This window comes from Callithrix jacchus, chromosome 9 (assembly GCF_049354715.1).
Source record: "Callithrix jacchus isolate 240 chromosome 9, calJac240_pri, whole genome shotgun sequence".
NCBI classification, from domain to species: Eukaryota; Metazoa; Chordata; class Mammalia; order Primates; family Cebidae; genus Callithrix; species Callithrix jacchus.
Window position 1 is genome coordinate 52,112,959 of NC_133510.1, and position 26,437 is coordinate 52,139,395.

Genomic DNA, 26,437 nt, shown 5'->3' on the forward strand with positions numbered 1-26,437 from the left:
GATTAAACCTCTTTTTCTTTATAAATTACCAATCTCAGGTATGTCTTTATCAGCAGTGTGAAAATGTACTAATACAGAGATTCTCACTTCCCACCTCCCAACCCCAGATCAGGCCCCACTCAAGCCCTTCTGTAGCTAATAGGGCCAATAGAACCATTAGCTGTTAGTGCTTATTCTTGAATCAACCAAAGTAGTGCTGGAATGCTTCCATCTGCCACGTACACACACAAATTTGAGGTCTCTAAACAATAGTAACCAATAGTCATCATTTATTGACTACCTAGTGTATGCCAAGTGCTGTACAAAGTATTTAGCACATGCATTATTTCACAGGCATTCTTTCAACAATAAATAAAAGCCTACTGGCCAGATGCAGTGATTCATGCCTGCAATCCCAGCATGTTGGGAAGGCCAAGACAGTAGGATCACTTAAGCCTAGGAGTTTGAGAACAGCGTAGGCAGTATAATGAGACCTTGTCTCTACAAAAATTTAAAAATTAGCTGGGTGTGGGGAAATGCACCTATAAACCCAGCTGCCACTTGAGAAGCTGAGGTGGGAGGATCACTTAAGCCCAGGAGGTAGAGGCTGCAGTGAGCCATGAGTGTATCATTGCACTCCAGCCTGGGTGACAGAATGAGAACCGAGTCTCAAAAAAGTAAAGCAAATAAAAGCCTATTATGTACAAGTCAGTAAACTTGATGCTGCAAATGCAATGATGAATAGGACAGTTACAATCCCTGCCCATGGTAGACAATATTTTTCACTTAACAAATACTCTCTCTACCTTTTTCCCCCAATTATTTTGTACAAAATCTCACTCTCCCAGCTTCCCCTGCATCTTGAAATTCTAAGCCACACATTTATGCCCACAGATATATGAATGTTTTGTTGCTAAAATTAGAGAGAGATGGTTATCTTAATCCCTTTCCCTTTCTTCCAGCTTTATTTAGATGTGATGGCTAAAGCTACAGTAGTCATCTCGAACCCATGAAGTAAATAAAGATCAAAAGAACCAAAGAGACAATCCCAATACGATTTAGCTTCTGAGTCATTGCCAGCAACCAAGACCTCTGAACTTTTTGGTTAGAGGGGAAAAGTGAACGTTTGTATGTTTAAGCTTCTGTTAGCCAAGCTTTCTGTTATTTGTAGCTGAATGTACTAGAAAATGGATACAACAGTCTTGATTAAGTTTATATCTATCTGGAAAGACAAGCATGACCAACATACTTCACAATAATTATTTAATTTGGATTGTGACAAGTGCTGCAAAGAAGTATAGTACAGTAGGGGCGCAGGTCACAGGTATGTCTAACTCCAAAGTCTATGCTGCCTAGAAACCGACTTGGATATAATCAAGATTCTGCCACTTACTTGTTATGTGACTTTGGGCAAATAACTTTCTAAGCCTCAGTTACCCCTGTAATCTGTGAAACAGGGACTATGATTATCTCTGATAGATTTGTCATGAGGATTAAATTGTTAAGTGCAGATAAAATGGTTTGTGGGTTCCTAGCACATACTAAGCACTCCGTAATAAGTCATCATGATTGTGTTATTATATTATGTATCGCATAATTATGTATCCCAGAATTCTGATACAATAATCATTATCAGATTATATATGTGCTACATAATATAATCTGATAATGATTATTGTATCAGAATTCTAAAATGACCCCAGGAATCCAACTCCCTCATGTACAAGCCTTGTATAATCTTCTTCCCTGAGTGTTTGTGGAACTTGTGAATATGACAGTAGATCTCGCCTGTGATTACATTACCTAATATTGCAAGTGGGAGATTATTCACAGTGGGCCTGGCCTAATCAGGTGGGCCCAGTAGTATCCCTAGATATTTATAGAGAAATAAAAAAAAGCCAGAGATGTTCTCCTACTGGCTTGAAAGAAGCAGTAACAACTATGTTGTGAATTACTTATGGCGGCCACTTGACAAAGAACTGAAAACACCCATCAGGAGCCTAGAGTGGTTGCTGGCCTACAGCTAGCAAGAAGATGGGTAACTTAGCTCAGTCTATAGCAGCAAGGAAATCATATGCTAACAACGTGAGAGCTTACAAGAGGCCCCGAACATAGCAGCCCCAGTCGACACCTTCATTTCAGGCTGGGGAGACCCTGAGCACAGAATCCACCTGAGCTTAACCTACAAAACACAGGAGATAATCAGTTTGTCTTGTTTTATGGCACCGTGTATGATAATTTGTGATACAGCTATAGAAAATGAATATAAGTGTATATATTCTTATTATAGTATGTGGACTGATACATAGTCATGTGTCACCTATTGACAGTGATACTTTCTGAGAAGTGCATCGTTAGGCTATTTCGTCGTCGTGTGACTATCAGACAGTGTGCTGACTCAAACTTCGATGGTATAGCTTACTACACACCTAGGCTATATTGCATAGCCTATTGCTACTAGGCTATAAACCTGCACAGCATATTTCTGTACTGAATACTATAAGCAATTATAAAATAATGGCATTTGTATATCTAAATATATCTCTACATTAAAAAGGTATAGTAAAAATATGGTATAAGAGATAAAAAAAATAGTACTGTAGAGGCAAAGGTAAAGCTTTCTGCCCTCTGAAGTTTCACTGAAAATCAACTGACAAAAGGCAGATTACTAGGAGAAAATGGCATACAATATGTTCTAATGTGCATAATACAGGGGAATTGCATGAGAATGATTATCCAACAACCCAATACAATTCAGGTCTTTATATAACCTTCATAAGAGAAGAGGAGATGGGGGAAATGTGGTAATTGAGGGATTATAAATCATTTTTAGAGGGAAGTGAGTAGACTTGGAGAATATATAATGCCTGGGACAAAGTTTGTTGGGCTTGGAGAACAGATCATGGTTTGTGACAAATGTCTGTCTAGCTGTGTTGACAGACTTTAGCCTTTCTTTCTGCAATATGAGCTAAGTTGATGAGAACTCAGGGAAGGAAACACAAGTGATTGTTTTCTTCTTTAGTGGATCTGGACTCTAGGCAGATAAGGGAGTATCAGAGTAAAGCTTTTCCCAGTGCCTGACAGTCTTCAACGGCTTTTAACTGATTTTAAAATAATCAGCATCCCAGAGTGTCATATTTTGAGGTGAATGTCTCTGGTCTTCAGTACACTTGAATAGGGCACCAACTGTGAATGAAGCTTGCCAGGCTGGAAGTGGCTCTGAGTGAGTCAGTGAGTGAGTGAGTGGTGAGAGTTTATAAATACTGCACATTTAGGCTACATTTAATTTATTTAACATTTTTTTCTTCAATAATAACCTTAGCCTACTCTAACTTTATAAACTTTAATTTGCTAATTTTTTACTCTTGTAATCACACTTAACTGAAAACACAAACATGTATAACTATACAAAAATATTTTGTTTTTTATATACTTTTTTGTACAAACTTTTTCTATTTAACAAAATGTTTTAACTTTTAAAATTTTTTGTTAAAATCAAAGACACAAACACATGTTATCCTAAGCCTATACAGGGTCAGGATCATCAATCTCACTGTCTTCTCTCTCCACGTCTTGTACCACTGGAAGGTCTTCAGGGGTGGGCAGTGACAGGCATGGAGCTGTCATCTTCTGTAATATCGATGCCTTCTTCTGGAATACCTTCTGAAGGACCTGCCTGAGGCTGTTTTACAGTTAACTTTGTATGTAAGTAGAAGGAGTACACTCTAAAATAACATTAAAAAGTATAGTAAATACATAAGCCAGTAACATTCGTTTATTATCAAATATTATGTACTATACATAATTTTATGAGTTATGCCTTTTTTTTTTTTGAGATGAAGTCTCAGTCTATTGCCCAGGCTGGGGTGCAATGGTGCCCTCTCGGCACACTGCGACTTCCACCTCCCAGGTTCAAACAATTCTCCTGCCTCAGCCTCCCCAGTAGCTGGGATTACAGACACATGCTACCACATCTGGCTAATTTTTTGTATTTTTTTAGTAGAGACAGGATTTCTCCATGTTGTCTGGCTGGTCTCAAGCTCCTGACATTGTGATTCACCCTCCTTGGCCTCCCAAAGTGCTGGGATTACAGATGTGAGCCACCTGTGTTATACCTTTATATGACTGGCAGCACAGTAGGTTTGTTTACAAAGCATCACCATCACCATAAACCCATGAGCAATATGTTGCACTGCAACGTTATGATGGCTACAATGTCACTAGGCAATAGGAGTTTTTCAGCTCCATTATAATCTTACAGGACTATCATGGTTTATGTGATCTGTCACTGAAAGAAAAGTTGTTTTTCAGTGCGTGACTGTATTACATAAAAATATATTCCATCAAGGTGAAGTCAAAGATGCTTTCTCAAAGAGATCCAAAAATAGAGAGAATTAGATAATAATTTAATGCATGAGAAATGTATTTCCCTCCTGAATTACAGTCCTTAAGTGAGCACAGCAGGTTCAGGGGTGGCTTGAATTTACATGGACATTCAAGCACTCTTGTTTCTCTCATTTTGTTTCCCTGGCAACCCCTGAGAAGGAGCCCTGTCCTTATCTGTGTCGTCAAAAATGAATCCTGGATATATCAGGGGTGTAAGAGAAACCATGTTCAGAGCATCAGTTTCATTTTAAGCAAAGGATCCAGGAGTTGTACTGTACTCACATTCCATTTTTGAGAATATAGTCCCATGACTGTACTTCATCTCAAATGAGTTAGGAAAATGCAATCTTAGGATAGCATGTGGCATTTGCCCAATAGAAAAGATGAGAAGATTTTGGTCAATGATTAGCAGTTTCCACCACAAGGATTATGAAATAATGGTAATTGCTACGATATCCTGCCAAATTACTCTCCAACTTTGCTTTCCTACTGAGGATTTGGACTTCAGAGAAGGCCAAATTTAATTGCAGAGGAGACACCTCACTATTTTCTAATGCTGAGTCATTCATTCATGAGGCAATGTTGACCTCTGTCTGGAATAGAGGTAACGTTAACAATGAGTGTAATGTTTGCCACTAATTATTGCAATTCATGATCAAAAAGTACTTTTCTTAATGCTTTGCAAACAGGTACAAATATGTTCCAATCAACAGATTTTTGTCCACCTACTCATCTTCACCTGTGACACGGTGCTGGGGAGTTGAGGGATGATAAAAAACAGAATAAAGGTCTCTTCCTCCACATAGCCCAGAATTTCCCTATCCACTATCTCTTCCCCTTTAGAGAATTGCAGGAGAAGGCAGTGTAGAGGATATGGGCCATTTTGCTAAGATTTAGTCCTCAGGCCAAGAGGGATGTATGCTGCTTGACAGTGCCTTTCTTGTGGCAAGAAAGTACTTGAGGACAGCTTCATATTTTCTCTGAGGATTAAGTTGAGAAAAATGCCCCTCTGCTAAGATTTCCCCGGAGACTGCAAGAGGATGAGTGTTTTGTAGGGATGCAGATAGGAAAGTACCTTTATTTTGCTGACTGAGTAGTCACTCAATAAAAGTTTACTGACGTCAATGATAGTGTGTACACACAAGGTCATCCATGTTAAGAGAAAAGGAAAATACTCTCACAACTCTTCAGAAGTCCCTCCATAGCATCTTACTCATTGTTGGTTTCTTCTCTTAAGCTGGAGCTCAGCTTCCGGAGTACTTTTCAAAATATCATGTATTTTGCTAACTCTATATAACTCCATGTGTCATTTCATCCGGAAAACTTGTTTCTAATGCTTTTTTCTCTGGACTCTAAGCTGGTTGATGCCACCAGGCCCTGGGGAAAAGCTGTCCTTCTGATAGGATTTCTATTGAGTAGCAAAAATTCTTGGATTCTGAAAACATCTTTCATGAGGAAACTCAAAGCATCTCCCAAATTATAAGCCCCTTCCTTTACTCTGTTCTATGCTCCCACAGTGAGTACAATGTTTGGGGTTTTTTCCTTCCAAGAATATTTCTCAAGTAGAATAATCCACTTTATTTCAAGTTAAACCACCCAAGTTAATGGTCCAATTACCCATATACTAGGTTCAATCTCTGCACAGGCAGAAAGCTGGTCTTTGTAACTGCTGACTAGGACAGTATTATGTAAGAACAGGCATCATCAACCTATGGAATGACTTTTTTTTTTTTTTTCCAGACAGAGTCTCACTCTGTTGCCAGGTGCTAGGCTGGAGTGGCATGATCTCAGCTCACTGCAACCTCCACCTCCCAGATTCAAGCAATTCTCCTGCCTCAGCCTCCAGGGTAGCTGGGATTACAGGCACATGCCACCACACCCAGCTAATTTTTTGTATTTTTATTAGAGACGGGGTTTCACCATGTTGGCCAGGATGGCCTCGATCTCTTGACCTTGTGATCTGCCCGCCACGGTCTCCCAAAGTGCTGGGATTACAGGCTTGAGCCACCGCGCTCGGCCTCGAATGACTTAAAGTATAGCTAATTAACGAACCAAGGGGGGTAGAGTCTAAGGTAGAATAAGGAAAAAGTAAGGAATATGACTCTCTTACTCCTATCTCCTTTCCAGCATTTCTCACTTGCAAGGGCAAGGAATGGATTTGTGCTTTATTAAAATAATTGGCAATTATTCAGGCTAGGGGCCTGGCTGCCAGCAGTGTTAGGTCTTCACCTCACCAGACACATACAAAGAAGAAATAACTTTTGGAAACACAAGTTTCAGTTACTACCAGGATAACAAAGGCATTCTCTTTCCCAATATAGTTTGAGATTTCATCCAGATCTCTGGTGAGCTACCAAGGTAGGTCTACTGGAAAACTAAACAAACTTGCAACATCTTGAATTTGTGTGGCCATTTGTGGTCTTTACAGCATGTTCACATCTTTTATCTCAGCTGTTCTCACAGCAGCTCATGGGAGTAGTAATAGGAGCTCCATTACTAAGCATTTACCATGTGCCAAGTGTACACATATTCACTCATTGACTATTCACAACAATCCTGAGAGTTAGTTTCTATTACTAGCCCATTTTGCAGAAGAGGCTTAGAGATATTGAGGTTCCTGAATTTACACTGTGGTAAATGATAGAACCAACACTAGAAGTCCAGATTGTCTGACTCCAGAGTCCAGATGCTAAATCACTGTATTATATTGGTTCAATGGCTTTTAGAGAATTTAAGTGAGTAAAATTCAGTAGTGCTGGACGTAAGACCTATTTGTCCTGCTTCATCCTTATTCCATTCTGCTATTTCGGGGAGCTCTTGGGCTTTGTGTTCAGGTGACCTTCTTTGCTGGAGTCCACTGTGGCTATGATTTCCCCTCCTGTAGTTGCTCAGGAATCAACCTTTTCCAAGGTCAAGCTCAAAATCTGAAACCTTTAATTTCCTGCAAGTTGACAGTTTACGATTTCATAGTCCCAAAGCCTCCTGCAACTTTTAAAGGAGTAATTTCAGATACCTACTCCCACAGCTCTAAGAACAACTCATTTCAATCTTGGGACATCGACCAAAATTCGGGGAAACTAGTCTGACATTTCATTCCATCTACCTTCCAAAGCTCTGTCTACAAGGCATCACTTATGAGGCAAGAGGTGGGGAGAATTTTAGTTTTCCAGATGAAATCCTTTACCTAATATTTTGTGTTGGAAAAGCAAAATGTCCAGATAACTAATCCCTTCCCCTCCCCTCCCCTTCCCTTCTCCTCCTTCCTTCCTTTCTTTCCTTCCTTCCTTCCTTCCTTCCTTCCTTCCTTCCTTCCTTCCTTCCTTCCTTCCTTCCTTCCTTCTCTCTCTCTCTCTCTCTCTCTCTCTCTCTCTCTCTCTCTCTCTCTCTCTCTCCCCCTCCCTCTCTTTCTTTTCTTTTTTTGTGACAAGTTCTACTCTTGTCGCCCAGGATAGAGTGCAATGGCATGATCTCAGTTCACGGCAACCTCTGCCTCCCCGTCCCAAATCATTTGGATTACAGGTGTCTGCCACCACTCCCAGCTAATTTTTGCATTTTTAGTAAAGATAGGGTTTCACCATGTTGGCCAGGCTAGTCTAGAACTCCTGACCTCATGAGATCCACCCATCTCGGCCTCCCAAAGTGCTGGAATTACAGGTGTGAGCCACTGTACCTGGCCAACTAACATTTCTTTATTCATTGGGCTATTTGGAGATCATGCAATTAGTGAAAAAATATATTCCATAAGGTTTTATCACTAAGGAATAATAGTGTAAACCCATCCAATATAATCATAATAAAAATTATTCAGTAGATCTGAAATAAGTCCCATAAGCCCGGGAAAAAAGAAGTTTTAATTATTTGAACCAAAGAATGGCTTTGGAAGATTAATGTTAGAGAAGGGTCTAATATGGTTTTTTGATAACACACAAATATTTATAAATTAAAACAACAGACCAGGCACAGTAGCTCATGCCTGTGATCTCAACACTTTGGGAGGCCGAGGTGGGCAGATCACTTGAGGTCAGGAGTTTGAGACCAGCCTGGCCAACATGGTAAAACCCTGTCTCTATTTAAAAAAAAAAAAATTAGCGGGGCATGGTGATGTACACCTATAATCCCTGTTACTCAGGAGGCTGGGGCAGGAGAATCGCTTGAACCTGGGAGGCGGAGGTTGCAGTGAGCCCAGATCACACCATTGCACTCCAGCCTGGGCGACAAGAGTGAAACTCCATCTCCAAGAAAACAAACAAACAAAACAAATACAAGATAAGTATTTTTAGCAACATAATTTGAAAGTCAACAAAATCATAGCAATCTTCTAGAGACTTGTTCTTTCAAATATTTAAAAAATATTTGTGGGTACATAGATGTGTATGTATGCAATACATGAGATATTTTGGTACAGACATGCAATGTGTAATAATTGCAAGGAGGCCAAGGCGGGTGGATCATGAGGTCGAGAGATCGAGACCATCCTGGTCAACATGATGAGACCCGTCTCTATTTTTTGTACCCATTAGCCATCCTCACTTCCCCCATCCCCCCACTACCCTTCCCATTCTCTGGTAACTATCCTTGTATTCTCTATCTCCATGAGTTCAATTGTTTTGATTTTTAGATCTCACAAATAAGTAAGAACATGTAACGTTTGTCTTTCTGTGCCTGGCTTATTTCACTTCACATAATGACTTCCAGTTCTATCCGTGTTGTTGCAAATGACAGGATCTCGTTCTTGTTTATGGCTGAATAGTACTCCATTTTGTATATGTGCCACGTTTTCTTTATCCATTCATCTGCTGATGAACATTTGGCTATTGTGAACAATGCTGCAATAAACATGAGAGTGCAGATACTTTTTGATATAATAATTTCCTTTCCTTTGGTTATATTATATACCCAGTATTGGGATTGTTTGATCATATGGTAGCTCTATTTTTAGTTTTATGAGGAACCTCCAAACTGTTAGAGACTTTGTTTTGATGACTATTGATTAAAGAGCATCTTGAAATGACATTAAAGGGGTTACTGGGGTGAATATTTATTTTTCCTAGTTTCTTAAATTCCATATCTTTACTCATGTGGTGATTTTGTTTTGAACTGGCCAAAATCTAGAGTCTTCAAGGGCTAATCTAGTACAAGATATTTAAAATTAAATGTAATGATGTTGATCAATTCTGTTAAACATGAATGCTGTGATCCTCTTTAAAAAATAAGTATAAAAACCCATGAATCAAAGCCAATAATAAGTCTAGAGACTATTCTAGAGAAAAGTAAGGCTTTTTTTTTACAGTGGCAAAGTGTAATGCATTACTGGCACATTTAATTTTCTTTAGCTGTTTCATAAAATCACCAGCAGTTGGCCATCTTCAATATACTTGGTATAGAATGTAATTGAAAGAGGAAAAATGTTAACATTTAGTGAGCAATGTCTGTATATTGAGAAATCATATTAAAAAGCATAAAGAGCTTTATGATAGATGAGCAAAAGATTTTACAACCTGTTGCCTTCCCCCATTATCTGCTGTTATCTCCATGTACTGCAGCTCACATGGAACGGAACCATCCCTCAACCTGTACTGTTCACTTATGGGACACAATGTATGAGAGAAATTAAACTTCTTACATATTATTCTTTTCTCTAAACCTCTGTACTTGTTTATCTCTTTGAAAAGACATCTTAGACTTACCCTGATATAATGCTTCAGCTAATTGTTTTCGATTGACATCCTTGCCCTAGCCCAAAGGGATCAACTGTTTTGGTGTGTGTCAATCAGGCAGCTTGCTTCTTGGAAATCTGACGTCCAATCTATTGGTAAGGTTGAAAATCATGGAATAGAAAAACAAATAGTCCTTTGGACAAGATAGCATCTGCAGAAAAATCCCTTCCAGCTCCCTTCCTTCTGTGATGATGGGATGGGGCTACTGCTGCTAAGACACTGGGCAATGTATTAATATTTTGACTCATAGGTTTTCATGAAAACCACCCTTTCTCGGTCAAGTTTAGACAGGTTCAGTATCTGGGAACACCATATACTATTAAAACCTCCTAAGATTCTGCTGTCCCCTAGACCCTTGTTTCTATTTCTTCCAAAACAAGTTTATAAAGGAAGTGGTGTTCCTGTTTACTTTAATATTATGTTTCATAGCCCCTTTACATTTACTTTTCCAACTATACTTCAAAGTAGATTATTCTCTGCTTATTTGATAGACAATGAAACAAACCCTCTGAAAACAGGAAATCTGCCAGAAGCTAGAGAGCTGGGAAGAAATAAAACCAGGATTAAAGCAGGTGAGTTTGCCTCCGGAGTAGAAGACTTTCCCACTGGCTCTTCCCTCTTCCTGCTTCTGTGTCATGTTGGCTCTCTTCTGCTGCTGCCTAAGCAAAGGATTAGCATTTAACAGGGGTTGGGAGGGATGCCAAGGTGAGAACACCATCAAGTGGGGAGAACAGAGCTGCTTGCTCAAGGACTCTCCCATATGCCCAGTCAGCTCAATGAGCTGGGAGGCAGAGTGTGTAATAGAAAAGCAACAGGTCTTCAACACTGAGCAGCAAACAAATTCCATCTTCACCATTACTGAGTGGTATCTACTGCCAGGATTGGTGTGGTTGCATGTGACATCAGATTCCTAGTAGACCATATCATCTATGGATCACAGCCTCTCCACTAAATCACTACCTTTCTCTGAAGTGTGTGTTTCTGACACCTGATCTACCCTCCAACTCTATCTTAGAGCTGAACCCTCGTCTACAACCAAGGCTGGTTATCAGATGGCCCTGACCCTCTTCTCCTAGGCCTGATGGGCCTAAGAAGTCTTCATGGTAGCATCCTACCACCAACCTACTACATTTTCATTTTTGGTCAAGATTAGAACTGTACTTGCCATGTCTTGAACTTCCTGATTTAGACTGTAGATTATTCTTAGTTTCCTCTTACCTTGCTCCTATAGCAGTAGCTTACTCCAATCCAGCAAGAAACTACCAGCCTGCGACATGGCTGTGGCTCCAAAGTCATTTCATAGGTGGCCCTAGGGCACTTGCTAGCTGCACTGCGCATTAAAAGGGACTTGAACTCACCTGGGTGGATCATCAGTTTTCTCTCTAGAGTGGTGATACAAAGTGGGGATTCTCCGAAACAAATAGATAAACCAACCGTCCTCTTAGGAAACACCTTTCTTCCCACCCTGTGGTCACTCAATGCCTACATTTAAACAGGCAGTACCAGATTTTCTGAACATCTGGGGAGAAAAGGAAAAACGAGGGCAGATTGAGAGTATCTCTATAATCCTATAGAATAGATTCCATTTCTCAGGTTATGATTTCTGGAATCAGCTTCTCTCTTGACAGTAGAGTTCCTATTACATCTTCAGAGAAATATATTAGTTTCTAATTCCTTTAAATCATTTTATTATAAAAAATTTTACACATTAAAAAGTGGATAGAATAGTACCATGAAGTATATGTAGCCATCACCAGCTTCGACAATTGAAAATTCATGGCCGGTCTTCTTTCATCTATATTCCATTCACTTCTCCCATGTCCTGGATTATTTTTATACAAATTCCAGAATTTACATTACTTTACACATGAATATTATATATATATATGTATATATATGTGGATTCTTTATTTAAAAAACCACAATGCCATTATCACACACCCATGTTAATAATTCAATATTATCAAATAGTCTTCAGATTTTTCTGTTTCCCAAGAGATCATTGTTTTTAACAATTGCTTTGTTCAAATCAGAAACCAAAATATATGCATTACACATTAATATGTCACTAAAATCCCTTGATATGTATGTACCTTTTTCTTCTTTTTTTAATTGTAATTTGTTAAAAAAAAAGTAGGCAATTTGTCCTGTAAAATTTTTCTGATTGCCTTCACATGATATCCTGTCACCTGTATTTCCTGTAAAATTGATAGAGGGCTTGATAAGCAATTCGCTGAATCCTCTTTTTCTTTTTTTAAAAAAAACTCTGTTTCCTAGACTGTAGTATGGTGGCTATTTACAGGTGTGAACTTTTATAGCTCACTGCAGCTTTTAACTCCTCCTGGCCTCAAGCAATCTTGCCTCAGCCTCCTATGTAGCCAATTTTTAATAAAAATATTTAATAGTTTATGTTGTATATTTTATTTTGCATTATATGATGAGGCATAGAGTGTATGATTGTTTCCATATTTGTAATGTTAAATTTGATCAGTGTATTCTGGTATTGTCAGCTTTATCCATTCTTTATATGATTCCTCATTAAGTTTTTTATCTAGTGGTTTAGAAGCCATTGAGGGTCGTTGCCCAAATTCTTTATTTCATTAGGAATTGCAAAATGGTTACATGTAAATTCTATTATCCCTTCCGCATTTATCAGCTGCAACTCATTAAAACAAAAACAAACCAAAAACCTTCCCTTATCAACTATCTGGTGATGCTGAGATATGATTCTTATGGGAAAAGTATGATAACTGCTTGATTCTATCTTTCCTTACTCTTCTTTTGGTTACCAGTTTCCACAAGGTGACTAGTGAGCACTTTTAAGTATCATTATAAACACATGTATTTTTAAACATATTTAATTCATTTTATCATACCGAATGCTAATATTTCTGTATAGATAACATTTTTAAAATCATGGGTATGAATATGCAAATACAAACAATGGAAGTCCAGTGCAGTGGCTCATGCCTGTAATCCCAGCACTTTGGGAGGCCAAGGTGGGAAGATCACTTGAGCTCAGGATTTCCAGGCTGCAGTCAGCTAGGACTGTACCATTGCACTCCAGCTTGGGTGACAAAGCAAGACCGTGCCTCTAAAAAAAAAAAATAATAAGTTAAACGTTGAAACAGAGTAGAAAGGACCATTTAGAGCTGTTCAGGAAGAAAGGAGACCCAGTGAGTAATGGGCAGACTAAAAAGAATACAGAACCACTGAGCTAGCACTGGGCAACTGCAGTAAAAGTACTTTTAGTTGGAACTAAACAGGTAGTACTAAAAACTGGTGAGGAAGATGGAATGAACTCAGGATCAAAGGGAGAAATATAAGCCAGCAAATACAGCGGGGAACCTTGAGAGACAGCTTTTGAATCAGAGTAAGGAGTAAAACTACACAACCTAATTTAAGCAAAAACTGCTGTGCATCTAAATGTTGGCAAACTGCATTAGTATGAATGCAAAGATAGTGTTACCTCTATTGTTATGCAATCCTGCCGGGCATGTATTACACTTCAGAGATACTTACAGAAGAGCTGGGGCAACACAAAGATGGGGGAGGAGGAGGAGGAAAGGTCTTGGGTTCAAGAATGTAATCTCTGGAGAATCTTTCAATGCTTCCTTTTTCTCAGGCAGCAACCCAATGACACTAGAAAACTTCTTTGGAGACTGATAGCTGTACCATACTAACAAAAAGCCATAGTTGATGTAAATATTTTTGTATTCTGTCTTAGGCTAATATAACAATGTATATTACTTAAGAATGATTGTAAGAACACATGGACACAGGGAGGGGAGCATCACACACTGGGGTCTGTTGGCGGGGGCCAAGGGAGGGACAGTGGGGTTGGTGGGCGGTGGGGAGGTCAGGGAGGGATAACATGGGAGAAATGCCAGATGTAGGTGATGAGGGGATGGAGGCAGCAAACCACATTGCCATGTATGTACCTATGCAACAATCCTGCATGATCTGCACACATACCCCAGAACCTAAAGTACAATAAAAATAAACACATAAATAAATAGAATTATTATAAACATAATTTTATAATTAATTATCATCAGAGATTATAAATTAAGAGAGGATCTTAAAGGTCATGTAGTTGTAGTCTTAAATGAAAATATTAAGACAAAATCCTCATTCCATTTTTTAAAAAGTTGACATTTAGATGAACAAATTCAACAGAATGCCAAACTCTTTTGCCTCCTGGGCATAAAAGAAATACTAGCTTGGTGAAAGAGTTTTAGCAATAAAATGTAACAAGAAAAACAACTCACAATCTTTATAAATTTTCCTTTCAAGGGGCAGTCTCATATTTTATGAAATTAGAGATTGCTTATACTATTTCCATTTTTAGAATTGGTGAAATGTAAAATTAACACTGAGACCAGGATTTAGCATGAATACAGAAGTATTTTTTAACTGAGATAGAAACTCAAATGTGAATTTGGGTAAGATCATATTCCCTTGATATTTTTCTTTTTTCTTTTTTTTTTTTTTTTTTTGAGACAGAGTTTCACTCTTGTTACCCAGGCTGGAGTGCAATGGCGCGATCTCGGCTCACCGCAACCTCCGCCTCCTGGGTTCAGGCAATTCTCCTGCCTCAGCCTCCCGAGTAGCTGGGATTACAGGCACGCGCCACCATGCCCAGCTAATTTTTTGTATTTTTAGTAGAGACGGGGTCTCACAATGCTGACCAGGATGGTCTCGATCTGTTGACCTCGTGATCCACCCGCCTCGGCCTCCCAAAGTGCTGGGATTAAAGGCGTGAGCCACCGCGCCCGGCCCGATATTTTTCTTTTTTAAACATAGCTTCATTTTTCCTTAAATAGAAGAGAGAAATTTCATGTTTTTTAAAACTGCTAATTTGGGGGCTTCTATTATTCTTTCTTTTATTGTAAAAGTAATATAAAGACCTCTAAAAAACAGAAGGATTGCCAGACATAGTATATTTCCACTTAAAATGTGACCCTGTGTGGCATGCATTATGACAAATGGCCATAGTCTTAATTTCAGCCTTTGTTTTCCACTTTCAGCTGCTAAGGAAAGCACCTTTTTCAAAATTTTTCCCTAAAAGTCTCATTTAAGGGTTAAAAATATTGCTTTTGAGAGTATTTTCACTTTCTTAAGGTAATCCTCATCAGAAAGTATTTTAGGGCAAGTTCTTGCATGATGTTGGAGCTTACTCCTCACCAATGTTCCTTTCTAGATATGTGTATGTTCTTTAAGGAAAGGCTAGATGAGTATCAATAAATATGTATGTAAATCTGAAAATAAACATTAAAGCATAACACGTGATTCAAAAGAATGTATATGGGATGATTATTTTAAGGAATATCTCTGAGGGAAATATCACCTACTTAAATTTTGTGTATGTGTGTGTTCATCACTAGATGATACCAGAATAACCATTAAAGTGTCAACTTTTTTTTTTTTTTTGAGACTGGATCTTACTGTATCGCCCAGGCTGGAATGCAGTGGCATGATCACTGCAGCCTTGACTTCTTGGGCTCAAGCTATCCTTCCACCTCAGCCTCTCAAGTAGCTGGGACTACAAGGGTACAATACCATGCCCAGCTATTTTTAATTTTTTTGCATGGATGGGGTTTCTCCATGTTTCCCAGGCTGGTGTTGAAAGTCTGGCCTCAAGTGATCTTTCCGCCTTGGCTTCTCAAAGTGCTGAAATTATAGGCATGAGCCACTATGCCTGGCTGAGTGTCATCTACTGAGGTATTATTTTGAGAAAATAAACAAATAATTCCACAATCAGTTTCTTCAAAGAATTTAATATCCTCTTCTCCCTTACAATAATTTAAAAATATAATGTGCTGTACAGACACTTATGGGTTTAAATGAACCAGATGCTATGTTCTTGCATTGTATGTCAGAACTGCAAACCAATAATATAAAATGTTTATTCAAACAGTGGTAAGATATAAATTCTGAATGCATTGTTGTTTTTATTTGAGCAGAAATAGTAATAATATATCTTAATATTTCATGGGAATGGTGCACATCAATAGCCAATAATTTGGAAGTCATTATGACATCTAAATAAATATGACCTATTTACATATGAAATATCTTAAAGTTATGAAGTATCAATAGAAGATCTGATTACAAAAATAGTTATAGAAATTTCATCAGTTAAGCTTGAAAACATGTCTTATTATTGTAGTCACACTTTTGAAGACCTGAGTTACTCTGTAACCAACATCCACCTCCCTACACTGTCCTAACCAAAGGAGCTAGCATTCACTGGGAATTGTTTACTCCAAAGACTGTTACGTTCTTTGTCAAAGCAAAAAGACATGGAAAAATTGACTGACCTGATTTAGATAAGAATTATTAATTGTTTTAAATTACCCTCCCCTCTACTTTGGTGGAGTGAAGCAGAATATGTGGACAAAGGTAGAGTAAAAGGGTGTCTGTGTGTGTGTGTGTGTGTGTTTGTGTGTTCCTAAAAGATTAATTTAAACTGGAGATAAGGTTAACCTTCTAAAGAGAGTATCTCTGTGCTTCTCCATGAACCAGTGATATGGTCATTTTTGACCTCTTGCAGCATAGTTCCAATAATAAAAACATTCAAGTTAGACTTGCCATTCATTCCAAAGTAAAACTCACTTTCAGATCATTATCAGAACAAAAGCTCAGTAAACAAACTTTTTGAACCATGAAACACATAACTCCCAGGCGGTCAGGCAATTCTAGCATTCATTTTGGAAAGAGAAAAATGTTGCCATAGTAGTAAGCCTGTGTCAGCATCCAGTTCATTATCTCCTTTCTCTCCCCACCTTAGAAGTAGTGTGATAGCAGCCAAGGCAGTTCTAGATGACAAAAAACATTTGTTGTTGTTGTTGTTTATGATGTTGTCATAATGAATTCCAAATAGTGAATATCATCCTGCAGCTAAGTATGACTTGACGGATGTGGAAGGAAGAGAGGCAGAGGAAATGGGTTTCTGTTGTCTACCTTGTAGGAGTGGAACATGGGGCTTTGTCTAGTTGCACATTTTAACTCCAATCATCTAGCAGAATCACCTTCTCCCAGTCTGGCCATACTTGTGGGTTTCTGTTAAACAGTGAGGATTTAGCTGACACAGAAAGCATGGAATGAGTTCATCCTTTTCAGCCTGGATTCACTGCACCATAGGGAAAGCTCTTCAGTTACCCATTATAGAGGATCAAATGGTACTCCATCAGCCGGTGCAGTAAAGAAGGTAAAATCAGGAAATGCAAAATTGAATGGGCTACCAATTTACATAATTTCTGACTTTGTTTTATAGGCTACTGTATTTTATTACCATATAGACTTGTTTCGAGGCGTTGGAAGATGAAGCACTATGTTACATAGCCGTTTACATGTGATTTGACAATAAAGCTGTTAAATACTGCAGTGTTTCGTTTCTAATACCACCTGTGTATACTAATGATTATATATTTATAAGTTAGTTTTTCGGGCTGGGCATGGTGGCTCATGCCTGGATTACCAGAACTTTCGGAGGCCAAGGTGGGCAGATAGCTTGAGCTCAGGAGTTTGAGACACGCCTGGGCAACATGGTGAAAATCCATCTCTACCAAAAGTACAAAAAAAAAATAAAAAAATAGCTGGGTGTGGTGGTGTGCACCTGTGGTCCCAGCTGGGAGGTGGATGTTGCAGTGAGCTATCATGCCAATGCACTCCAGCCTGGGATACAGAGCAAGGCCCCATCCTCCCCCTCACAAAAAAGCATTTTCTCCCTAAAAGCTATGATTTATAATTCTTTTGTATTCATAAAGCATCTGTTCTAACACTGGATACCTTACAGGCCTATGGTTCCTTGATTACAATGTATTTGTTAAAAAAATCTGAACGATAGCGGTCTTTATAATTATATTATTAGAAAACCTGTACATCTCCGAAGTAAATTCTAGTAGAACAATATTTAATTTAAAAAACTAATAACAGTTAATTTATGGAGTACTTATCATGTTCCACAAGGTAAGTAATATTATAATTCCCAATTTTATAGGCAACAAAACTGAGGCTCAACAAGATTGCTTGAATTTGCGTAGATTATAGGTGATGTAACTGGGGCTCCAACACAGTCCTGTCTGATTCTGTTCTGTTAACCACTACACTACTTTGTCTTTCATATTTATACATTTAATATGAGCCTTCTATACTTAAGTTTCTATTCCCTGACTTTAAGTGTTTCCTATTAAAAAAGGAGGTGATGTGCTGCAGGAAAGGATTTTGTATGGGAAAGAAGAGGTTTTTCTTGATCCCTTGACTTTATTTGCTCACCCATGAGGGCTGGAGTGTTTTCTGTCTTTCTTACTGTCTGCACTTTCAAAGAAAAGAAAGTCTTCTCATCAGTGATATCAGAGTGTACCAAGAAAGATCAGGTTGGTGATTTTCAGAATGATCCAGGCCCCAGTAAATACCAATGATTTTTATTAGATTAAGAAGTCAGGCAGTCTACTAATATCCTTGTTAGAATCAAATTCAATTCCAAAGTTGCAAATAGAGCTATGAAAAAGAAAAAAAAGAGATGTAATGTTGTGGCTGGTAATTTCTGCCCTTTTCACTGTGGACGTGAATATTTTGTTTAAAGATTTAGCTGGGTAACAGCAGCCTCAGAGAATTATACAAGATAGGGTTCATCTCTAGAGGCCCCTTTAGTTTTAGCTGGCTCCCCATTTGCTGGTTGGGCAGTGTCTTTCTGCTGCCTGTCCAGGCATCCTCCCATTCCCTCCTTGTAAGTCTTCTGAAAACAACTCTGTATCTGATTTCCACCATCTTTCTGGTCTCCTGGCAACTTTTAACTGCTGAGCTGGTTATTAGTTGGTTGCAATACAATGACCCCATCTCTGATTATGTCATGGTTGATGCTAATATGGTAACATGTTACATACTAATTCCAGGAGAGAGAATTGTAACCATCATAGAAAGTGTATTTTATTATAAAATAGAATAAAGAACAATAACACAGTGGATTAACACTGTGAGGTATTAAATTTAAAGACAGGTAGAAAATTATTGCTCAGAAAAGAACACTGTTTGAGTGACTTATGTCAAATAACTGGGATTATTAAACCGATCACATGGAAAAACCATAACACTTAAGTCTCCTTACTCTAAAGTACAGACTTTAGTTAACAGTTTCCCCCTGTGTAAAGAATACATGTGGTTGGGTGCGGTGGCTCACACCTGTAATCCCAGCACTTTGGGCGGCTGAGGTGGGCAGATCACGAGCTCATGAGTTTGAGACCAGCCTGACCAATATGGTGAAACCCCCGTCTCTACTAAAAATACAAAAGTTAGCCAGATGTGGTGGCACACGCCTGTAATCCCAGCTACTCGAGAGGCTGAGGCAGGAGAATTGCTGGAACCCAGGAGGCAGAGGTTGCAGTGAGCCAAGATTGCGCCACTGCACTCCAGCCTGAGTGACAGAGCAAGACTCAGTCTCAAAAAAAAAAAAAAAAGAAAGAAAAAAAAGAATATATATGCCTGCCAGGCCCAGTGGCTCATACTTGTAATCCCAGCACTTTGGGAGGCTGAGGAGGATAGATAGCTTGAGCTCAGGAGTTCAGGACCAACTTGGGCAACATGGCAAAGCCTTGTCTCTATCAAAAATACAAAAATTTTATGGGAGTGGTGGCACACACCTGTGGTCCTAGCTACTCAGAGGATCCCTTGAGCCTGGGAGACGGAGATTGCAGTGAGCTGAGAATATGCTACTACACTCCAGCCTGGGTAACAGAGTGAGAACTTGTCTAAAAAAAAAAAAATGCTTTGCAAACCAGCTGACAATCATAAGATGAACTCGCATCCTGCCTTGGTTTGAGTGGGCACTTATTTCTTATACATATAAAAGGAAACAAAAAGAGAAAGAGAAAACAAAAATAATACATGCTACAGTGAAAAAGGTTGTGCCCTTGCCCCTGATTAGTGTCTAAATAAATCTAGAGCTGTAGTATAATCATGCACAAGACATATTTATTCTTGGCTTAGTAGATATAGCTTAATAACTTATATTCTTATGAACAATGATTAGAGCAGTGAAAATTGCTAGTCGTCTTCCATTTCAACTGAAAGCCTTCCTCTGAACAAGCTGTTAGAACATGTTCAGAGATGCCTATCATGGGAACATATAATAGGATAAATTGACTGTGGGAGAGGAAGGCAGGGATTAGTCACTCACAGGTTGGCAGCGTAAAGACAAGGCAAAGGGCTGTAAACCAGGCTGATAACCATAAGATGAACCAGCATCCTGCCTTGGTTTGAGTGGTGCTTATTTCTTAATGACTTCATAAATTTTTCAGACTTTGATAATAATGCTGCAAAAGCAAAGAAAGAGGTTTAGTTTATAAGTTATAGAAGAGATTGAAAGAGTTTCTCTATTTGTGGTGTATTTTTTTAGGATTAATTTCCCAATAGAGAAAACAATGGTAAATTGGATAAAATATAAAACTGTAGTGAAGTAAATACTGAATCTGTCAAGTATCAAATGCTAACTCAATGAGTATATTCCTGTTTTGTAATGCAACTACTTGAATATCTCAAAGATACCTGGTCTCCGGTAAATTCTTACTAGACAACTATGCTGATTTATAAAGTGTCCAGTAATAACCAGTAAATCTGTTACCTTTGGGCTACATGATTTACTTAGTGCTTCTAAGATAAAGCTCATTCTAACAAGTATTTTGTCACTAACACAATCTCACCAGTCTCCCAGAATATCCCATGCCTGCATGGACTACTGTAGATACGACTTCTAGGAAGTTGGGCTAATTAGAAGTGATGTTAGATACCTAAGGAAGGAAAGAGTCAGTCTGAGGCTGAACGAGTTTAGAAGCAGCAATGAATATTCCAAAAGGAAAATATCATTTTCTATCTGGAATAGACATAGTAGAAATGGATAAATGCACAAGTGACTACTCTTAAAATCCCAGTCCAACTAGGCTTTGCAAAATCTGAATAAGGTCAAATGCTCCCAGGATTACTGATGTGTATATTCAGAAGAGTACATGGACAGAGAGAACATATTCAGAAGACCAAATAAAGATAAATTACATGATGATCTTTTCTCTTACAGTCCTTCCTTCTTTTTCTGTTCTTATCCTTGTTTAATATAACAGAGTGGACTCCTAAGTCTTGCTGGCGGCACCAGCCAGTATCCAATTCATTGCCAATTATTTGCAGAAGGTATGATGATTTTATCCATAATGCATATAAGCCCAATATATAGAATCCTTGAAGTATTCCTCATTGCCCCTAACATGTTAGCCTAATATGACTTTCTTGTTAAGGGTTGTTTCAAAATATATAGACCTATCTGAATATTTCTGGTATATTTTAGTTTTTTTTTTTAATAGAGGCAGGGTCTTCATATGTTACCCAGATTGGTCTTGAACTCCTGGGCTCAAATGAGCTTTCACCTCAGCCTTGCAAAGTGCTGGGATTACAGGTGTGAGCCACCATGCCCAGACTATTTCTGGCATTTTATATTATGTCTTTAATACTTTTTTGAAATTAAGAGAAAATATTCTAAAATGCAGTGGTTATTATTCTGTCCCCATAATGTGAATCACAATGAAAATGACTGACAAAGGACTTTGAATACAAGTAAATATAGAAGCTTTATGTAAATATGCCTGTGGAATCAAGACAAACAAAGAAAAAGCTCTTAGGAATTGTTTATGCTTTCTTTCATCTGAAGTGCAATTTTCTCTGTACATCAGATAACATATTGATTTTAGTGTACTTCAATTCTCAATTTTCCATAAACCATAAAAACCTTAATGACTTCTCCAAAGCTCAAGTGAGAAACAATCAATTAATTTTCTCAGCAGTTCAACTCTGTCAAAATTAAAGTGCTATTTTAATAAATTTTTCAGACATTTAGGCTCTACACAGCAGCAGTTTAATGCCAAAAAGTCTCTCTTTGACCACTGCAAGAAAAGTTTAAATATATACCAATTAAACAGAAAGTTCAAATGTTTTAACCTTTATAATAGACATGAAAATGCAAGTCACTTTACATGGTATTTTTCTAGAGTTTAACCTAATGCTGAGTCTACAGCAGCTCTGAACAGAACTGTTGCAGAATCATCCATAATGTAACAGTGAAATGCAATAGCTACTACTCATATGACACCATTCCTCCATGTTGTGATTTGAGGGATCACACACACACACACACACACACACACACACACACACACACGGTTGTCCTACTTCCCTCCATAGGTCTGATATCTAAAAATTCCCACTGCCAATACCATCCCTTTGAAATGAGGCATTTTTTTAAAAGGTCATAGTAAAACAGTAAAAATTCCCAGAAGAGAAAAGAGGATAGGAAATTAATAACATGCTTTCATTTGCACGATAGTGACCAATAATACATTAGCACACATTAACTTATCAGATTACTTAACTTTCATTTAGAAAGCAGAAATTACAATTAGGACAGGTGCAGTTTGGAATGGGGGAAAACAGGTGGCAAGGTCTGTATCTTGAAGTGACAACAGGGAAGTCTCCAGGGAGAAAGAACAAATAGCAGTGATGGAAAAGAAGGTTCTGAGAAGGGTAAGGATTTGCAAAGGCTGAAAGTAGCTTCAAAGTAAAGTTTATTTCAGGCTGCTCTCAATATGATGAAGAAGAATAAAACACTGGAATATTAATTGAGCTCTGAAATGAGTTAAAAATAGAACTAAATTATAGACAGATAGGAAACTGTAATCTAAGTTTCACTGGTAGAATATGGACTGCGCTTTCAATAAAAGTTCAGTGATGTTGCTTGCTTGATACATACAATCTGCTTCATCTGGGGCATGAGAGAATCCACTGTGATTCTGAGAGGAGAACTTCACGGCATTTCATTTAGGGCAGGTTCAAGCTTTTCTGGTCTGTTTTTTATTTTTCTGCTTTATTTTTTCACTTGGATTATAATGTAATATAAATAAATAAATAAGTAAAATAAAGTCTTTACTTAAAGACTTAGTGATTTTAGGGAAGCTATCTCAAAGCTTCTTTAATTTGTTCGTAATATTCTCTTTGCACCAGACTGGATATGTTACATTTCCTTTATGAGGAGGAAGCACTTTCACACACAACTATTGAAGAGTCTAATTTGCCATTTGGCATGTTTCCTGTTAGATTTCAAGGTGGCTGTAGGCAGTCACATTTCTTGGTGCTGATCTAGTCTACTGTTTCTTACAATTTTGAGTTAATTCCTTTGTCTACCTGTTAACCATTTATAGGCATTTCCATAGCATAGGTCTTTAAGAATTTCCCACATGACTGACTGCACAGTGCAGTGCTAGAGGACCTTCTAAGTCAAGCCCTGGGACTTCCTCACCTGCAGAAAGCAGGTCGGTAAACTTTCTTGGAAGCTGACCTGCCTCACGGTTGCTATAACAGAAGGAGTGGTCTACTATCATTTGAACTGAATGCAGTTATTTCTCCCCCACCATCATTTCCAGCCACACCTAAAGCCCAGGCCAATGTGTGGGTGGGCAAATAGAAGGAGTTGATTATCATTCAGGACATAAATAAAACCCAAGAGGCAACCCAGTCACCAAGTGCAGAAAGAAAATCATATCATAAATCTCCTAAGTTATTTTCCATTTACATAACCAGTAGCAAATATCACTTGTAGTGCTTAAATAATGTAAATATAAACAAGGAGGGACTCTTTTCATGGATCTTAATGAAACATTGTATATAATAAGTATGGAATAAAAAGGCTCATTGAACAGACTTTAGAAAGTCAATATAAACAAATGTTCATACATACATAATACATATGTGTCAGGGACTTTATGTTCATTGCCGAGACTGAAGTTTGCAGGTTGTAAAAATAAATAAGCCTACAAATCCCTAAGTGGTATTAAAAAAAATCTTTTGGTACATCAGACAAACTGATCTGAGGTTGATGTTCCTGGGGATTTCAATATAGGTGGTCTGGCCTCACAGCTAGTGTGGAGATGAGTGTTACTTAATGATAAGTTGAAGGGGAAATAGATTTGTCTTTACAAAATGCTTTTGTTCATGCTCTTTACTGAGACACCCTGCAATTATGATGTAATCTAATTGTTTCATTCCAGATGTTCAGTCACTGTTACTTTGAAATAGGCTGGTGATCATTATTGTATTTCTTACAGGTGGGCAAAGGGAAATTGCAGAAAACCACATCATTTGTAAATGGCTGCATTGACCGAAGCAAGAATGAAACTCAAACTTCTCTACTTCAATTTCTTAGCCTATTTACTGCAAAATTGCTGATAGATATACCAATTTTAGAGTAGTCTAGAAAAATCTCAAGTCTGCATTTTTCTCTTTTGTTTTTAAAAGCAATATTTACTAAAATTTTTGTATTAAAATGTAATATTGATTTTTAAGAAAAATATTACAATCTATAAAAAGGAAGAATAAAACTCACAGATAATGTTAACAGAGAGAACACATTTTGATGCATCTCTTCCCTTCTAACAACAGTTTGATTAATACTACATATACATATTTCTTTTCATTAATCAAAAAGGTCATCTTTATTAACATCCATCAATACTTTATGCACTATTACAAAAGAAACAAAAAAATTATGCTAGGATTATGACACAATGCTTAACTACTAAGAATTATTATTTTATAGTTGTTGAAATAAATCCTTTAGACATAGGTTTAATCAAATATCTTTCCTTACATAATAAAAAATAAGTGAAACTAATTGTCTAGGTATTACTAAAACTTTTACAAGTTCAAACTTTAATTCTTATGATTCACTCTATGATTCAGACTTTTCAATGTTTGTGGTTTTCCACACAACATCTTCTGTCTCAGCTAGGGTATTGGCAAGACAGCATTTCTTGAGTGTTCTGTTATTGTTTCTAGAACTTGCCTTCAAGCTGATCTTACTTTACCTGCAAGTCTTAATACACTTGCACATGCAATAGAATGACAAGAAATATTCTGATTTTAGATATGTAAAAATATTAAAACCATACCTCTTAGAATCTGTGAAGTATGATATATGTAACCCGTTTTTGTGCTAAATTTTATATCATGAGAATTTACTATCTTTTAAATTATGATGTTTAAAGGCTCTACAATAGTCAATGTGATTTATTTAAGCAACCCTCTGTTATTAAACATTTAGAACCTTTCCAAATTTTTGCTGTTATAAATAAATATATGATAAACATCTTTGAGCATAAACTGTTAATCACATCTTTGACTTTTTTTTTTTTTTTTTTTTTTTTTGAGACGGAGTCTCCTCCTGAGTAGCTGGGACTATAGGCGCATGCCACTATGCCCAGCTAAATTTTTGAATTTTCAGTAGAGACGGGGTTTCACCATATTGACCAGGATGGTCTCGATCTTCTGACCTCATGATCCACCCACCTCAGCCTAGGTAAAATGACATGTGGTTTGCAGTTTCCATATACTGCCAGATTGCTTCCTAAAAATGATTGAATCAATCGATAACCAGTAGAATATGTATGCACACAATATTTTCTAACCAGTAGTTTTCACTACTCCTCAACATATACACAAGCTAAATCTTGCCTCTTGACCAACTTACACTTTCCTTTATTTCTTCCTTTATTTTTATTTATCCCTTCCGGAACATGATGAATAATTCCTTTTCCTGTTTGGTATTTACTCCTTTAATGATTCTATGAATGTCCACCAAGAAAGCTCTTAGTCATTGCTTCCCCAATCTATACTAGATACAACCAGCCACCTTAATTTTCCTCTGAAGTCAGTTTTCTTAATCACTTCATTGCTCTAATTTTTTTAGATACTCAAGGGACTAAACCTGAATTTATTATTAGTAGCTTTTTGTCAGGAAGGTAGGAACTTCTATTTAATTTTCCTGATGAAATGCTTATTTATGTCTAGTCCTCTATTCAATTAGTCATTTTTGCTCTTGTTTAGGATAATGAAGTCATTGCTCTCCATTCTGACCTAAAAGGTTTCTTTTAGAAATATTATCAGGCCTTGTTGTAATACGAAAAATTTTTTATCTCTAGTATATTTATGGGCCAAGTCTTTCTGATTGTAGGAGGTTTATGTAGGAAATTAAAACTATTTTTAATATTCATCCTTTCAGCAAGCATCTACTGGGCACACACTATTTATAAGGTGCAATGCTTAATGCCTGTGATAATATCAAGGTGCATAAGGTACATTCCTGGTCCTATAATAATATGTCAAATTTATTGGATTCTCTTTATGCATCAGACTTGGGTCTAAATGCTTGCATACACTAACTCATCTAATCCACCCACAATGATATGAGATTGGTTCTATTATTATCCCCATTTTACAGATAAGAAAACAAAGGCAGGGAAAAGCCCAAAATCACTCAG

General features: G+C 37.6%; 1 long non-coding RNA gene across 1 annotated transcript; it reads left to right on the forward strand.

Annotated features, from left to right (window-relative positions):
* The first annotated feature begins 5,702 nt into the window (after nt 1–5,702).
* Nucleotides 5,703–25,075, forward strand: LOC144577590 (uncharacterized). Its single transcript, XR_013521772.1, has 4 exons — nt 5,703–5,881; nt 7,391–7,504; nt 10,574–10,654; nt 24,957–25,075. It is a non-coding gene; the product is annotated as an uncharacterized LOC144577590 (long non-coding RNA).
* The last annotated feature ends 1,362 nt before the right edge of the window (nt 25,076–26,437 follow it).